Source organism: Macrobrachium rosenbergii, chromosome 41 (assembly GCF_040412425.1).
Source record: "Macrobrachium rosenbergii isolate ZJJX-2024 chromosome 41, ASM4041242v1, whole genome shotgun sequence".
Lineage (NCBI taxonomy): Eukaryota > Metazoa > Arthropoda > Malacostraca > Decapoda > Palaemonidae > Macrobrachium > Macrobrachium rosenbergii.
In genome coordinates, this window is record NC_089781.1 from 58,447,344 (window position 1) to 58,464,967 (window position 17,624).

The 17,624-nt window shown below is 40.2% G+C and overlaps 1 protein-coding gene across 5 annotated transcripts in view; it reads left to right on the forward strand.

The window, feature by feature from the left end:
- Window positions 1-1,112: 1,112 nt before the first annotated feature.
- Window positions 1,113-17,624, forward strand: part of LOC136826871 (SET and MYND domain-containing protein 4-like) — a 111,498-nt gene continuing 94,986 nt past the window's right edge. For 2 of the 5 annotated variants that reach the window (XR_010849724.1, XM_067084389.1), the window contains exon 1: window positions 1,168-1,475. The gene's annotated coding sequence lies outside the window, so the exon portion shown is untranslated. Of the gene's footprint in view, window positions 1,476-17,624 lie in introns of all 5 variants that reach the window. The other 3 variants (XM_067084388.1, XM_067084387.1, XM_067084386.1) reach the window with 3 other exon arrangements.

Below are 17,624 nucleotides of genomic sequence, written 5' to 3' on the forward strand. Positions count from 1 at the left end.
ATTGCATGAGATTCGAGACAGATTAATGAATACAATACAGTAGCATAATATATGTGAAATGGCAAGACGTTTGGCGTCTTCACAAACAGAAACATACACACAGTTTGATACAGAAGATTCGTTGGAACATTATGAGTACGTGATTAGAATGGTTGCATGGCAATGCAAGTAGTGGTGACTGTACATACATCAAGACAACAATGGTTAGGGAGAAACAGACGGAAATATTGTATGGCTGAAGTCGCGTTCCGTCAGAGCAAGAAAACGAGATGCTCTTGTTTTGTCTTGTCCACTCCGATGGATGACGATTGACGAACTCACGAACACACATGCGTTTGGAAGAGACGGCGTTGGGGCGACGGGCTCTTACAAGCTGATTGTGCTTCCGTGCATATTGTGAGTTTGATATGAGTTCCAATAACTGATGTTAAGTCATTCTGATACTGAGGACTAGTGTAATGGCCATATCGTCTATGTAACTTTTTCCTTAGAGAAGGATTAGATTCTGCAATAAGCTACAGTTTCTACAAAATTTCCTGAATTTAATGCATTTCCTATCGCTGATTTGGAGGGCCCCCTAGAAACGCCCCTGATAGGTCATTCGAAAGAGGCACAATAAATTAATAATAATAAATGCCTTAATTCCAGGTTTTCACAAAATGTCTAGAAATTAATCAGTTTTTTTCTTTGTTGATACATACTGTACATCACATCAAATGATATATACATCACACTGAGAGAGATAATTTTCTTTTAGTCAGACGCGGCCACTGGTTATTACAGTTAGTTTCAGAGTTAAGCAAACAGAGTGGTAATTGACCTTAGGACTATGGCAGAAAGCTACGTTGATGAAGTCTAAGTTGTCGAACTAAAGATTTTTACGTTTCTCGTGAAAAGCATATTGTTTCCTGCAAATGTACACTTCATTATTTTAAAATTTTCAGTAATCTTACTTTTACAAATAAACATTTTAACAACACACCGGAAACTTAAGATAAAATAGCTAAAAATCACAGATATAAAAACTAAGTTTAAATTTTTCTTTTTGGAAAAATGCAAACTACCCTATGAATAAAACAGGTCAACAACTAAAAGCAGACAGTTTTACAACCATTGCGTTTTTTTTCTGGCGTGGTGTTTTTGGACAAATCGCGCAAACGGCAAACCAGTTCCATCCATTAAAGTGCATGTTTTCACAGGGAAACAGTAATAACATGCCTATATCTTATTTTTTAACGTAATCTATCGGAAATTATATTCTTATAATCTGATTTGAGTGAAATACGGAAAACAGGAACATAGTAATAACCGATAAAGGGAGTATTACTTTGCTGGTATAGATATACAAGACACAGATACTTAGTTGCAGTCTACAACAGACCGGAGTTTCCAGACTTACTGTTAAATGTTTATCCTTCCATTGGATACTCAAATGGCACCAGAGTCCGCTGTGAGTGTCGGTTGACTGCTTAGATGTAAGTGCTGATAAAGTTTTGTTCCATGGTTTTCATTCATGTGTTACCACATGAGAGAACAGTAGTATTACGAAATCCAGTTAAGGAATGTGACAGGTTTTATGTATGGTAAATTTGCTTGAAACCAGACATAAAAGCCGAAACGTTTTTAGGCAGCTTTTCTTTGTTTTAGGCGTTTTTTTTTAACAATCAGTGTTAGGCACAAACCACTGTTGTTTGTGTTTTCCATGCCCTCGTCTCTTACAATTGTAGAGGACGACTGCTAGAAAGCAGGGACTTTGGGTGGATTAAATCCAAGAGCAAGAGAATTGCGCCAAAGTGAATGGTCAGCATAGGCCTAGCCTAGAAAAAAAAAACAGGTTCCCATAGGGGATAGTTCCGTCAGTGCACCGCACGGTTTGCACTGTAGGCATTACTAAAGGTTCTGGTAATTCTAAGCCGGCTGTCTGCGGTGAACTAGCCTATGGCAATTGACGTTTTCCTATGTTATTTTACCTGCTGAACAATAATTTAAAATAACATTTTGTCGGTCGGCTGGAACTAAAATGTAATTGACTCTTGAAAACTGCACATCTGTACCAGTGGGTCACACACAGTTAGGGGTAAATTACAGTTTAGCAGCAGCCGACCGGCAAAATATTACCATAAACTCTTGTATAGCAAGTACAATAACATAGAAAAACCTCAGTTGCCATAGTCTAGCTCTAATGCACACTAATCGAAGCTTTCATAAACGGGAAACAAAACATTACCATTTCCGCTTTCAACTTGGGTGGCCTCTAAAGGTCTCTATCTGCATTCTAAAGATTTATGCAAGCTTGTATGTTCTGGCAAGGGGTAATTACTTTAAATTCTTGTTCAGCAAGTAAAATAACTCAGGAAAATGTCAATTGCCAGCCTCTCGCAGCCCTTGCTAAGTGCAGAAAACCGGCAGCTGCTGATTTTCGAAAGCATGTGTGATAAGGCTTAGAATTAGTACTAGTAATGTTCTTTGGAATGGCTCCCACTATCCATTTATTCACCTTTCTTTTTACGTTTGTTTTTCGTGTTCCAAATAACATATAACAGGAACTTGGGTGGCCTCTTGTTGGCAGAACTAGGCGCTGCGCCTTATCTGCATTCTTAAAGATTTATGCAAGCTTGTATGTTCTGGCAAGGGGTAATTACTTTAAATTCTTGTTCAGCAAGTAAAATAACTCAGGAAAATGTCAATTGCCAGCCTCTCGCAGCCCTTGCTAAGTGCAGAAAACCGGCAGCTGCTGATTGGTGAATCGAAAGCATGTGTGATAAGGCTTAGAATCAGTAGTACTAGTAATGAATGAAAAGTGCCTTTGGAATGGCTCCCACTATCCATTTATTCACCTTTCTTTTTACGTTTGTTTTTCGTGTTTAAATGACATATATTAGGAACTTTGGCCTTCTTGGCAGGGCGCGCCTTATCTGCATTCTTAAAGATTTATGCAAGCTTGTATGTTCTGGCAAGGGGTAATTACTTTAAATTTTGTTCTCAAGTAAAATAACTCAGAAAATGTCAATTGCCAGCAAATCGCAGCCCTTGCTAAGTGCAGAAAACCGGCAGCTGCTGATTGGTGAATCGAAAGCATGTGTGATAAGGCTTAGAATCAGTAGTACTAGTAATGAATGAAAAGTGCCTTTGGAATGGCTCCCACTATCCATTTATTCACCTTTCTTTTTACGTTTGTTTTTCGTGTTCCAAATGACATATATAACAGGAACTTGGGTGGCCTCTAAAGGTCGCTGTGGCAGAACGGCGCTGCGCGCCTTATCTGCATTCTTAAAGATTTATGCAAGCTTGTATGTTCTGGCAAGGGGTAATTACTTTAAATTCTTGTTCAGCAAGTAAAATAACTCAGGAAAATGTCAATTGCCAGCCTCTCGCAGTTTGCTAAGTGCAGAAAACCGGCAATGTGTGATAAGGCTTAGAATCAGTAGTACTAGTAATGAATGAAAAGTGCCTTTGGAATGGCTCCCACTATCCATTTATTCACCTTTCTTTTTTTACGTTTGTTTTTCGTGTTCCAAATGACATATATGAACTTGGGTGGCCTCTAAAGGTCGCTGTGGCAGAAACGGCTGCGCGCCTTATCTGCATTCTTAAAGATTTATGCAAAAATGTATGTTCTGGCAAGGGGTAATTACTTTAAATTCTTGTTCAGCAAGTAAAATAACTCAGGAAAATGTCAATTGCCAGCCTGGCTGGAGTGCTAAGTGCAGAAAACCGGCAGCTGCTGATTGGTGAAAATTAAGGCTTAGAATCAGTAGTACTAGTAATGAATGAAAAGTGCCTTTGGAATGGCTCCCACTATCCATTTATTCACCTTTCTTTTTACGTTTGTTTTTCGTGTTCCAAATGACATATATAACAGGAAATACAACAATAAGGTACCCAAACCTTTTCCCAAGTTATTTACCCCACCAAAAACTCTGAATTCCCAATGGGTCCCCCTTACTGTTAGCTATTCTCGAAAGGGTTTTACCAAACCAGTTCTAAGATAATTTACAGCTTAATTACAGCCGAGCGACAAAATATTACTTTAAATTCTTGTTCAGCCGGTAAAGTTCTATAGAAAAACGTCAACTGCCGTAGCCTAGCTCGCCGCGGACAGCCGGCTTAGACCTACCAAGGTTCTTTGTAGCTTGCCTTCGGCCCCTAGCTGCAACCCCTTTCATTCCTTTTACTGTACCTCTCTTCATATTATCTTTCTTCCGTCTTACTATCCACCTTCTTATATCATAGTGGAACTGAGAGGATTTCCTCCTGTTACACCTTTCAAGACCTTCTACCCTCAGCTCCCTTACAGTGCTGAATGACTTCATAGATCCCAGTGCTTGGCCTCTGGCCTAAATTCTATATTCCATTCTATATTCCATGTAAAAAAATGTAAATTTAACCAACAAATGGGAAATATAATGGTTCTTGTGTATAATCAGTAAGAATCATAAAAAGATTGATGAAAAAAGATGAAAACCATGAAAATGGGGCAGTAAGAAGTACACGGATACAACCTAACAAAACTTTATTTATGCATTTTGGTATTATTTTACAATCATTCCAGTGCATTCTATAATAATTATAGTATTATAGATGCATTTTGCATAAAAAATAATTAAACTTTGTCTCTGAACACTTTTTGGGGAAATTCACCATATTCGAGATATGAATGTTTATATAATCCCCATCCTCGAAAAATTTCTAAGTGTTTTGTTTACTTTAACACGGACACAATTTGTGCTCTGATGCGAATTTGTTTTTGTTTAGAACTGCAGTGTGTTCTGATGCGAATTTTTTCCCCCTTAAAATTACATTGTGGGTAGTTACATGTTGTCTATGAGTCATGTGACCTGGTGAAAATCTTACAGATGTCAGACATTTTCGCTTGTCATTTGGTTGAAGTCTGGCATAGAGTGAGGTTATGTCCAGTTTCTGTTCATCTTGTAACTTTGATTATTTTCGCTTAATTCACGATTTCTTTGAAAATGAAACACGATGCATTGATTTTTAAAGACAACATGGAGTGTTGCCTGCAGCAGTACAGTTCAGTTTTACACCAATTTTTACTTGAAGCTGCTAAATTATATCCACCTTTAAGTGACATTCAGCCACCATCACCACCTAGGGAATCATTTTCTGATGACGATGACGATGATACTGTAGATGAGCCACAACCATCTTGTTCTGGATATAACCCATCAAAACGTTTGTGTCCATCCAAATAACGTAAATTTATAATTGTTTTTAAAATAATATTGTAACATGATTTACCCTCTGTAACCCCTGTGGCTAGCACGTGCAGCGCAACATTACCTCTTGCCAGTATATATGTGCCTGCCAAGAATCCTTATAAATGCGGATAAGGCGCGAAGCGCCGTTCCTCCACCCTCTTACAGTTAAGGGATGTTAGGCTACATTACGCTAGCCTACGTTGCCTGACTATGGCTTGTTAGGCATGCTATGATTTACCTCATTTTATTCATTAATTCAAATGCTGTTTTGTGTCCATGGTGATTTACCCCACCCAAAACCCCCCATTCCCAAAGGGTCCCTAACCTTGTTGGATGTAGTAGGGTTGTATAGGCTAGTAACTCAAAAACAACTCATTTCCACAATGTAATACTATCATAACCATTCAGAACACATTAAAACACACATGAAAATACATAATTACTTTAGAAAAATGGAGTTGGAACTATTGTAAAAATTTACCTGCATTTTTTACCATTTTTCTTTTGTGCATTTTTGAGCTTTAGTGTTGGCATAAACTGCTCATATTTATTTCCTCCTGTGGCATATATATAACCATTGTAAGGTAACCATAGTGGGAAACCAGGGTTTTGAGGCGGGGGGGGGATGAAACTAACAGAATTACATAAACAAGGATAGCCTAGTGTAAAATACGTAAACTGCAGGGTAACTAGGCTAAGTGGATAAACACATTGGTTATGCCTATTATCAGTATAAACCACAAGATACGTTATAAAAACAAAATGTTGCAAAACCAGCAACAGGAACCCAAGCTCACCTAATCTGGGGGAGCCAGTCCTACCTGACCTGTGGGACACACCACAGCTAACCTGACCAAATCATAGAGTAAATTAAGGGACGCAGACTAGATTTACCTATCCTAACCTAACCTAAGGTACTGGGCCCTATCTGAACAGAGGGCTTTGTTTCCTATTATCCTATCTTAGATCACCATAGATCATAAAATTGAAAATACAGAAATTAACCCTAAACTAAACTTGCATTTCACGTTATATATAACTGGTAAAGCTGCAACTCCTGCCCTCCTCTTGTCATTGCACACGCTACATTCGATATCGTAGATTTTTGTTCCATCACAAATTTACCATTACCGAGATATTAAAAGTCTTCATTTTTTTAAGTTAATGCGAATGGACTAGTATTAAGGAAAAAAATTTATCTATATTACCTATCTTTGTTCCTGAATTTGTTTTGTTGCAGAGAATCTTTTATTAGTTGAAGAGGTTACTTTCAGATGGATAAACAGCTGTTTTTTTTTTATGTTACTATTGATAAAGTTAGAACATTCACCTTCAGCAGTTTTTACATGTAAGGCAGCAGAGTATATTGGATCATAAAATCTAGGATTGAGCACAATTTTGGAAAATTCATTAGGAGATGTGAATCTCTTTATTTTACTAAAAGTTACTCACTTTATTTCCTTTGGATACCTTAACTATTATGCAAAATAAAAAAAAAAGACTGTACAAGCCCCTAATGTAGAGGGGTCCTAGTCGTTTCAGCTGTAAGTCATTTAGGCCGTAACATCCAAACTGGCAAACGGCCAAAATGGGTGTCTATAATACTTTGATCCCTGAGGGGATAGTATTAAACACGTCATCCCAAGGAACTTCCACGGTGTCTTATGGCCTAAGCTTCATATGGCCTAAAGTTTTGACGGCTTAACAGGTTCACAGCCGAAAATAATATGGCCTAATTACTAGCTATGACTCGCATACCTTGTGTGTGCATGTAGGGGACAGGTATGTTCTGTTGATTTGACGTGCAAGGAGTGTAAAGGGTGGGATGAGAAAAAATGGAAGACATTAGCTTCTCACCTTTCTAAATTAGAGAGGAAAGTGGCTTCTAGAGCAGAAGTAAAATCTTTAGCTAGCCAGGGTACTGATCCTTCGTCTAGTAATGTTGATGTGCCTGTTGTCGCTTCTCCTGCGAAATTAATTTCTCCCATTTCCAGCCCTCCTCTAATTCCGCCTACTCTGTCTCCCGGCTCCTGCACTTCTGATCCGGACCGCTTCGCCAGCCTCGAGGAAAGGTTTGACCAAAAGTTTGGTATACTTGTTAGTTCAGTGACCCAAACTGGGGAATCTGTGTGTTTTTTCATAGACAAGTTTAGTGAGAAAGGTGCAAGTGCAAGTGAAGTGATAGTGGAGGAGGTCGCTGCTCGTCCTACCAACTCCCCTAGGCGAAGGTCACTGCCATAGCCTATTCCCCCAACCCTGGGAGGAGGCAACTGGAGGTCCAGGTGAGGTCGGTGGGGCCTGCCCACTGGTAATCACCCCCTCAGTTGCACCTGTTGCATCCCAGGTTGCGACAAAAGACAGCCACTGGAAAGGCGTCTTAGGTGTTCATCATCTTTCCTTGAGCTCCGGAGACTTAAGTCCGAGTAAGGGGCACCAGTGACGTTTCTTGGACGAGCCGCGCCCTCTGAAGAGGTGTTCGACGTTCAGGGATCAGTCCCCTCCACTACCCAGCAAAAGATATAGAGAGCCTTCCTGTACCCCACAGCTGTCATGCAGCACTTGGGACAGTCTCCGGTGCTTTTCTCAGGCGGAGCACCAGTCAGCAGTGGCTGGACTATCGTCTGTGACTTTTAAGCATGCCTCTTACTCATCTAAACATAACTCTTCTTGGGAGCGCCTGCGCTCTTCTGTAGGATGCTCTTTGGTGAGTGAGCGCCCATTTGTCGCCGAGCACCCATTAGTGGCTGAGTGCCCAGGAGCATTAGAGCACCCAGTAGTGACGGAGCGCCCAATAGTAGCAGAGCGCCCAGTATAGCCAAGTGCCCAGTGGCTCCTAAACAATGTTGTGTTTCTGAGACTCAAAACAATCATTGACAACCCTTTTTCTGAGACTCAAGACAATCATTGACAACCCTTTGGTGCCCAAGTGCCCTTCGGTTGAACTTCCAGTTGCATTGGATCACCAGGCACCAGTTCCTGTTGTGTTGGCGTCTTCCTCCAAGCACTCGGCACTGATTTTGGCTAGTTTGGCTCCTTCTGGCCTGTCTCTTGGTGCAGGCCCACCTTCAGCTAAGGAACTAGATCCCTCGTTGGCTCCTCTCCAGAGGCAATGAAACAACATTTTGGGACTGCTCCTGAAGGCTTTGTCTTCGTCAGTAGTGGCTCCTGCAGATCCTTTGCTTTCCTCTCTTTCTTTGGAGGTAGAGGAGATGGGCTAGGAAGAAGTAATATTGGCCTATGCTTCTTTGCTTAGGTATTTGCTAGAGAATTTTCCAGATTTTTTCATCCCAGCGGCTCCTGCTTCTCCGGTCTCCTCTTTTATGATGAGTGATCAGCCAGCCAGTTCAAACAGACTACTTAAGATGGTTCTCTTTGTCTTCTTCTAAGAAGGCCTTGTATGAAGTAGACAACTGGCTGTCAGAGAAGAAGCATCAAGGCAAGGCTTCATTCAGTATTCCACCCTCTCGTTTATTTTCTAGAAGATATCGGTCAAACACAACTGGAGAAGCTCCTTCCTTAGGAGTGGCTGCCTCCTCCTATGGGGACCTCTCTAGTCTTAGTGACTTGGCCCGGAGGTCTGCCTTCACGTCTGCGAAGATTTTTACGGCCTTAGAAATAGACCGTTTGCCTAAGAACCTTTTCAAGGTTCTTGAAGTTCTAAGCTTCTTGGACTGTTCCATAGGAGTGTTAGCTAAGAAAATTCGAGATTTTCCCAATCTCCCTGATGATGTTGCAGCAGATGGATGCAGTGTGCTTTCTTGCTCCGATAATGCCATCAGGGATGGTTCACTAGGGGCGGCCTCCTTGTATGCCACTTCTTCTCCCAGTGCGAGACAGCTAAGGATCTGCTTCTTTGGGCAGACCAAAATCAAACCTAGTTGATAACATGATTCTTTCAATGGAAATGCAACGTGATAGCAGACAAGCTAAGTCACCACAAAAAAAATCCTCCCCACAGAATGGACTCTGGACCGTCGGGTTTGTTCCGACCTTTGGAAATTGTGGGGTGATTGCAACATCCAGAAACCATTGTCTTCCTCTTTTCTGCTCTCCATTTCCAGACATGCTAGCTTTGGCAACAGATGCAATGTTGCAGAACAGGTCCAACCTGGATCTGTATGCTTTTCCTCTGTTTGGATGACGCTAGTAGCGCTGTTTTGGCCGCAGAAATGGTGGTTCCTGGAGCTGATCAGTTACCTTGTGGGCTTCTCAAGACTCCTGCCTTTGTTTCCAAAGTCTGCTTAGACACCCCACTTCAGGAGGTTCCATCAGGGCTTAGCCTGATTTGGCCCTGACAGGATTTAGACTATCAGCAGACTTATACAAGTGAAGGGCTTTTCTAGAGTTGTGGCAGAAGTTGTCTTCCTCTTTTCTGTCTCCATTTCCAGACATGCTAGCTTTGGCAACAGATGATGTTAGAACACAATGGAAGCTTTCCTACTGTTTGAGTCAACCAGGCTTAGTGGCCAGTCTTTAGACTCTAGTGTAAAAGATGCAACATCTTGTCTTCTTAGACCACTTTAGCACAAGTAGCAGACTTTCTGCTATGCTAAAGATCTTCCAGAGGCCTCTCCTCTTCAACTATAGGAGGGTATAGTTCTACGCTCAGCTCCATTTTTAGGCATAGAGGTTTAGACATATCAGCAAACCAGGACCTCTCTGACCTGATTTAAGTCATTTGACATGACCAAGAGTAAGAGAGAAAAGACTTGTCCTTAGAACCTGGATGTAGTCCTCAAATGGCTTATGAGTCCCCATTTCGAGCCCATGCGTTCTTTCTCACTGAGGGACCTTCCTTAAAAGACTTTGTTTCTGGTGGCCCTAGCTACAGCTAAAAGGGTTGTTAAGATCTCCACGTTGGATAAAAGGATCTGTTTTTCCTAAGGGGATGCAGTGTGTTCCCTCCTCTTGAGTGTTCTTGCGAAGAATGAGAATCCACCATAACCCTGGCCTTTGCCCTGTAAGAGCCCTTAGGTACTATATTCAGAGGACAGAGAAGATCAGAGTATTCCTTCCTTTGTTTTGTCTCTTCGCTTTGACTAAGGGTGTTGAGTCCTAAGGGGGCTTGTTGGGGGGCTACTATATACCAGGAGTGCCCACCAGTTTTTTAGTGTTGGGTGGTGGATATATGTTTTTTAATTGAGTGGTGTAGGTGACAATGTTTTTTCTGGTTATTATGTTTATGATACTGTGCCCTGGGCAGGGACAAATATTGTTTGCTTTGTTGGTGATCGGAAGTGTGCTTCGTCACAAAAGCAGTCAGACTACTCCTTTGCTGCAAAGTATCCACTTTAGTAGAGACAATCCTGGTTGTACCGCCATGCCTCTACAAGGTTGAGATGAGTGCCAACCAGAGGCAGTATCTACCTGCAGCAGCTCTCTCACCAGGTAAGGAACAACAAGCATTGTATCAGTGCTAGACCTTTTTTATTCTGTTCTCAAATTCATTATCCTTTTGGAGTATATTATGTCCATGAATCCCACTGCCTGTCAATATGGATTTGTGAGAGAGGTGCGAAATAATGAGCAGGAAGACAAGCACTGCTGGTTTATTGATGAAGCAACCCGCTTATAAAGCGGCGTGCAGACGTCTGCATATACTCAGAGACCGCGAGTACAAAATTTTACAAGTGACCTGAGGTCAAACTATTTCTCTACACAAAACAGGACAGGTACATATAGAAAACATGATGATTAACAATAGCTGGTTGGACACAAAAATACTCTTGACACATATATGTGGTACAAGGTCAAATGAACAGTTAATAAATATACAAATCACAATAATGATAAGAAGATTGTGTACGTGCGACCTCAGGTCGGCTGCGAAGGCACCGCAGAAAACGGGATGTTCATCATAGAGAACCTGTTGAGCGGGGACTTTACAGATTCAGCTAAGTAATTACTGGTTATGTTACTTATATCAAAATGAGAGTTTTATGATAGAGTTCTGTATATACTTACCCAGTAATTACGGACAGAGCCCACCCTCCTCCCCTTGCACGGACTTTTTGGGCATAAACAGATTGAGCTCTTGGTTGAGTTGTTCCTCTCTTACCCCGAAAGTGGGAGGTGCTAGTCATCTACATAAACAAAAGAGTATCGCTACCGCGAATTTTGAAAATTTTAGCTGCCATCGAGTAGAAACTCTTAGCTAAGTAATTACTGGGTAAGTATACGAGTATATAAAACTTTATTTTATCATAAAAATGTCATTTTTATTTTATTAAAAAGTAACAGAGTAAATGAGATAAGATTATATATATACTTCATCAAAAAACAATTGTAAAAAGATTGTTCCAAGTTGTGTGCACTTGAGAGATCTTTGGGCTTGACAGATTTTAACTCCTAAAGACTTGTTGGATTGCACTGCTTCACTTTACCCCTCACCTTTTTACCGAGAATGAACTTGTTGATCGGCAGTCTATTTGTAAGAAGTTGAAGTTATCTGACTCTGTTAAGGCACATTTTATGCTGATTTTTAGTAATATCCATTAAAGCAGGTTGTCGGTGTGTGACTGCTTTTCTTTTCCAGTTTCATGAAGCTGTGTAGAGCTGCATGTTATGACACATGTGCGTTGCCAGAACTTTGTCTTTCCCCTGTTCAGAGGTGTAAGTGCTTATGAAGTCTATTCAAGCGCTGTCTTTTGTGGAATTCTACTGCGCCAAGTGAAATATTATGTTAGTCCTTAAGGGGCTACGATTCTTTATGAAATAGTGGAGTATTTACCCTGCCTTGTTAGAGCTATTTCTAACACTGGGGAAAATGTCTCTTGTTTACCAACTAATTTTTCAAGAAAAAAGAAGAGTTGTGTTCATCTTATTCCATAAAGTAGCTCCAGATTAAGAGTCAGTAGCCATTTTGGACACTTCTCATTATCATCTCCATTAACCCAGAACCATTGCTGGAGATGTTTTGAATCAGGAAAGTAGAGAATTTGTAACGCTGTCTTTGTAGTATTCCTTCAAGTATCCTGTGCCTGCTCCTGCAGCCAGTCCTGCACCAAAGTTCCATGGGGAATGTCGACCCAAACAGTCTTGACTTCTTCCAGAAAGCCCATTTAAGGTGATTGAGGCTCATGTTCTAAGGGAAAGAATTGCAGAGGCAAAGATCCAAAAGGACATTGTCAACAGTTTTTGGAATATCTGGTATGGTTTTAGGCAAAAATCTTAGGTAGTGAAGGTTCTCAGGGAGGGATATGTCATACCTTTTGTTGGACTTCCACCCCTGTCAGTGTTCCAATATCCTAGCCTATGTACCTGTCATGCAGCAAAGTTCTGAGTTTCACATGAGGATATCAGACAGTTATTTCACAAAGAGATGAGCAAACCAATTTTAGACAAGTCACCGTGGCTTTTCAATCACCTATTATTGTTTTCATGGACTAGGGGGGCTGGAGACTACTCTTGGATATTTCCAATCTCCACTTTGTTTGTCTGACTTCATTTTTAATGGTATCACCCAGTTTAGTCCTGGTGGCAATCCAGAAGGATAACTGAATGATTTCTATCAATATGCAGGATGCGAACTTTCATGTTCCAACCCATGTCTTGAAGGAGAAAGTCTTCAAATTCAATGCTCTGTGTTTTGGTCTGAACATGGTGCCTAAGGTGTTTTGTGCTAATAGTGGGATGGAATCATCTGTTAGGAATTCAAATTCTCATATAGTTGGATGGCTAGTGACTAGTTAGTTCTTATAAACTTATTTCAGGTGATTTTGAGGGTGAAGATTAGTCTTGTGTGTCTTGCCAAGGTGATGAGCATTCTGATCAGTGTTGACAAATCTATGCTTTTACAACAGATTGATTGGTTGACAATTTTCTGTCACTGCTGAGAGAATTTTTACCCTCATAAAAGCCTCCATCCAAGAGATGGCTGTCTCGTTTAGGTCACTTGGCCTCTTTAGAGAAGTTTGTCAACATGACCTGTCTAAGAATGAGACCAGATCAATGTTACCTTAAGAATTCTTCGGACAGGTCTCATCATCTTGACCTGACTCCAGTAATACAGACACTCCTCTACTTATGAACTAGTTATATTCGAAATGGCTGTTCGTATCATGATTTGTTCGTAAGTACAATTTGATATATGCAAAGTCAGTACATACAGTACTATATATGTTTTCCATCGTAAAACAGTACTAATACTGTACTGTGTTTTATAGAGTACTTATTAATACAAATGATACATAAAACCTAATAAGTAAATTGTGATGATAATATAATAGTTACCATTTATAGAGCACTTCACTGATATGAATGATGTATAAAATCTAAAGTAAATTGTGATGATAATAGTACAGTGTATAGAGCACTTTACTAATGCAAATGATACATAAAACCTAAATAAGTAAATTGTGATAATAATCCAGTAAAGTACAGTTGTTTTTCTAATAATACAGTAAAGTGAAGTTGTTTTTCTAATAATACAGTAAAGTACAGTTGTTTTTCTTACCTTTGAAACTGGTGTCAGAGGCTTGACATGATGGATGAGAGGAGGAGAGGCAGGTCATCAAGGTCAATGTCGTGTTCGGGAAGATTTCTTCAACATTACTTTCTTTGGCAGAGATTTCTTCACTATCACTTTCTTCTTCATCTGGGGAGGAAGCAATCAATGGAGGTGGGGAGGCTGTTGAGTTTGAAGGCACTGGTTTGAAGAGTTTGTCTAAGAAAGTTTGCATTGTTTTTCTTTTCTTTTCAATTTACAGTACATGATATGATAACAGTGCATAGCATCGTTGATGGGTGTTGCTACTTTTGAGAATCTCTCAACATTTGGATCCTGATTCTCAAAAATAGTTAAGCTTTTTCTATAAGAGAAAGCCCCCCAGCCATCAATTTTGTTTCAAACTTCTTTAAAGGAAGAAGTTGTTCTTTTTCATGTTCTTAAATTCTTTTTCATGGTATTAAATCCTCATTTGTCAACTCCTCTGAATGAGACTCAAACAGCTCTTCAAAGTCCTCTTCCCCTAAGTCAAGCTGTATTTTTCACTTATGTCAATGAGGCTGTTAACAATTCCCTTTGACTGTTAACAATTCCCTTTGCCTCCTCTCCTTGATTAAATCCTTTGAAATTTTTGACAAACTTTAGGCATATAGCCTTCCATGCTCCATTCATGTTTGCCACTCACCTCACACCATGCTGCATCAATATTCTTTATACAATTGTAAATGTTTTAACCCTTCCAGAAGTTCCGTAAGGTCACACCTGGGTCATTTACTTCCTTCCATGTTTGCCTGTATGTACGGCGAGTGTAATATTTCTTGAAATTTGTGGTTATGCCTTGATCCACCAGCTGAATAAGTGAAGTTGTGTTGAAGGGTAAATAAACAATTTTAACATCCAGATGGAAATCATCAAAGTGCGGTGGGTGACCAGGGTCATTATCCAATATTAAGAGAATCTTGAAAGGAATCCTATTCTCGTGGCAGTACAGCTTGACTTCGGGAACAAAGTGATGAAAAAAACAGTCTTCAGATACAGCAAGAGTCACCCAGGCTTTGTAATTGGACATCCAGATTATGGGTAGAGAATTTTTTGTGATATTTTGGAGTGTGTATGGATTTGTAGCACAATACAGGAGGAGAGGTTTTAGCCTGAATTCTTCTGATGCATTGCCACCCAGCAGTAAAGTCAGCCTAGCCTTCGCCACATTAAATTCTGGCATCATCTCTTCATGGCTGATGAACATTTTTTCCTGGCTTTTTTTTTTTTAATAAAAGGTCTATCTCGTCAAAATTAAAAATTTGTTGAGTATAACCTTTGTTATCAATTATTTTTTTGAGCATCTCGGAAAATTTTTTGGCTGTTGCTTTGTCAGCACTTGCAGCCTCACCAGTAACAGACGCATGATGCATGTTAGCTCTTTTTTTGAAGCGATGAAACCATCCATGACTAGCAGCAAATGTTTCATCTGCAGAGCTTTCACCAGCCTTAACCTTCAAGTTATTGAAAAGGCTTTTAGCCTTTTCTGTAATCAGCATGAGGCTAAGCAGTACACACCTTTGTCTGGTGTTCCATCCAGATACCCACAAGTTTTTCCATGTCTTCTACCACCCTCCGCCTTCTCTTACTTATAATTGTTGACGATTGCATTAGCACAGCACTTTTTACATGTTCAATTATTCAATCTTTGTTTTTAAAGATTGTGTCAATAGCCTATTGATTCGTATTATAATGGCGTACTACCTCAACCATTTTTTTACCACTTTCTAATTTCTTTATAATTGCCACTTTTTGTTTCCATTGAGATAGGTTGCCACTCTTTACCACTGCCACTATCTCCACTTGCTTTATGCGTGCCTTTAGCCAAAAATCACAAGAATTAATGAGAGCACAAGAGATGACGTCTTACCACTTGTGTAGGCTCAGGAGTCTGGGACGGCATATTGGCATCAGCTATGGTGCTGTTTGGCATGGGTAAAGGCAACAATTGTAACTAAGCAGAGGCACACAATACAAAATTTGAACTCACGAGTGGCAGACAGAGCGATCTGAACAAATTTAATTTACGATCACAGTTGTTTGTATCACTGACAGTTTGTAAGTAGAGCGTCTGTAGTTCCTTCAGATCTCTTTTGGTTCTCTTCATTGGTGAGTATTGGTCAAGACTGCGGATGGGTCTACCTCTAGACCTCAAGAGCCTAGACCTCACAGTGTCCTGAGATGCATTGGGCCCAGGTTGGGCAGCCATTTAGAGGAGCATTGAGATGTCAGGGAGTTGGACTATAGCAAACATGAAGGTGCATATGAACAGATTAGAATTTTTAGCAGTTTGGAAGGGTCTCATGCAAGCAGAACTTTTAGTTAGAGACAAGACGATCACACTTACGCCAGCAATTCAACCTCTTTTCTCATAAGGAGGCAAAGATACATAATATGTTTAGGTTAGCACAGGAAACTTCTCCTTTGGACAGAATCCAGGAACATTATTCTTCCACCATAATTCATCCCAGGGAGAAACAATGTTATTGCAGACCAACTTAGCAGGAAAAGCAAATTCTTCTGTAAGAGTGGTCTCTTCATCTGCAGAACTCCCAGTTTACTGCTCTCCATGCAAGGCTCATCAGACATGGGTAATATATGCTTTCATCAAGAGTCAAGACCTTTACACTAATCCTCAGCATACAGTTTTGAGGAAAATACTCAACAAGTTGCAAGTGGTGAAGAGCTCAGGGTTGATGTTGGTAGCTCCTTGGTGTTCCTAAAGGGAATGGTTTCCCAAGCTACCTCTCCTGGCAGTAGGCTTTCCTCAGTTTCTGCTATCCAGGAAAGATCTTGGACATCCTTATTTGAGAAGATTACAGCAAAACCTCCACATGCTTCTTCATCCGATCACATGGAGACTGTCAGCCATCTCATACGAGCTAGGGGTTTTCGAGGTCCCCCCCCCCTTGTTAAACTGTATCAACAATAGTGGTCTTGGCACTTGACCTGAGGGATATCCAGCATTTGTACCTCTATAGACAACCTGATTGGGTTCTTCTGATATTTCAGGTAATGAAGCAACTTTCTACTCCAGAGATTAAAGGATATCACACTTTGTTGTCTTCATTTCTGCAACGCACTAACTTGAATAATGCTTATGACTTAGATTTGAAAAGGTCTTCTGATCTTTTGAACTCACAGGCATGAAATCTTCCTGTCATTGTTTAAGATGGAATTTGGGTGTACAGTAACCCTCAAGTTTTTTATGTTACTCAGTTTGAGCCTTTGGATAAAGCTTCTCTTAAAAACTTAATTATGAAGACTCTTTTAACTGTTGCTATGGTGAAATGTATTATTGAGCTTTAAGCCCTTTCTTTTAATGTGGGCTTTGCTCCAGGGGTTACTGGTCTCTTTTTCCCCTTGTTTATGGCCTATTTACCTGCTTTAGTAAGAAATGAAAAGGAAGCTCTGTTCTGTCCAGTTAGAGCTCTAAGGATTCACTTGTACAGGCTTAAAACTTCAAGAGGAGGAGTTTCAAATTTATTCTGTGGTTTTAGGAGGCCACACACCCCTATGTCCAAGAATGTAAAGTCCTTGTTTTTATATAAGTTACTTACAGAATAATTAAATTTTTCATAGTTTCACTCGCTCACCATGTAAAATTTTGAAATTCGCTTGTCACGCTATTTTGTTTTGGTTAGGTGACTCGGCCCACACACTTTCAGGGAAAGAGAGGAACAAATAGGAAATTGGCTTCAATTTCTTTCCGCTGACTGATGGCTGTACACCAGTTGTTAGCAGCAGCTTATGGATTTTTGGAATTCGTCTTTTCCTGTTGTATCTCATTGTTTGGTGAAGTATTCTGTCTTGGTAGTCATTACTGCACATTTAGATAGAGTTAGGAACTTTAATTGTGACTTTAATTGAATTGGCTATCCTGATCCTGACTTTAGCTGACTTGGTTTTACGTAATATTA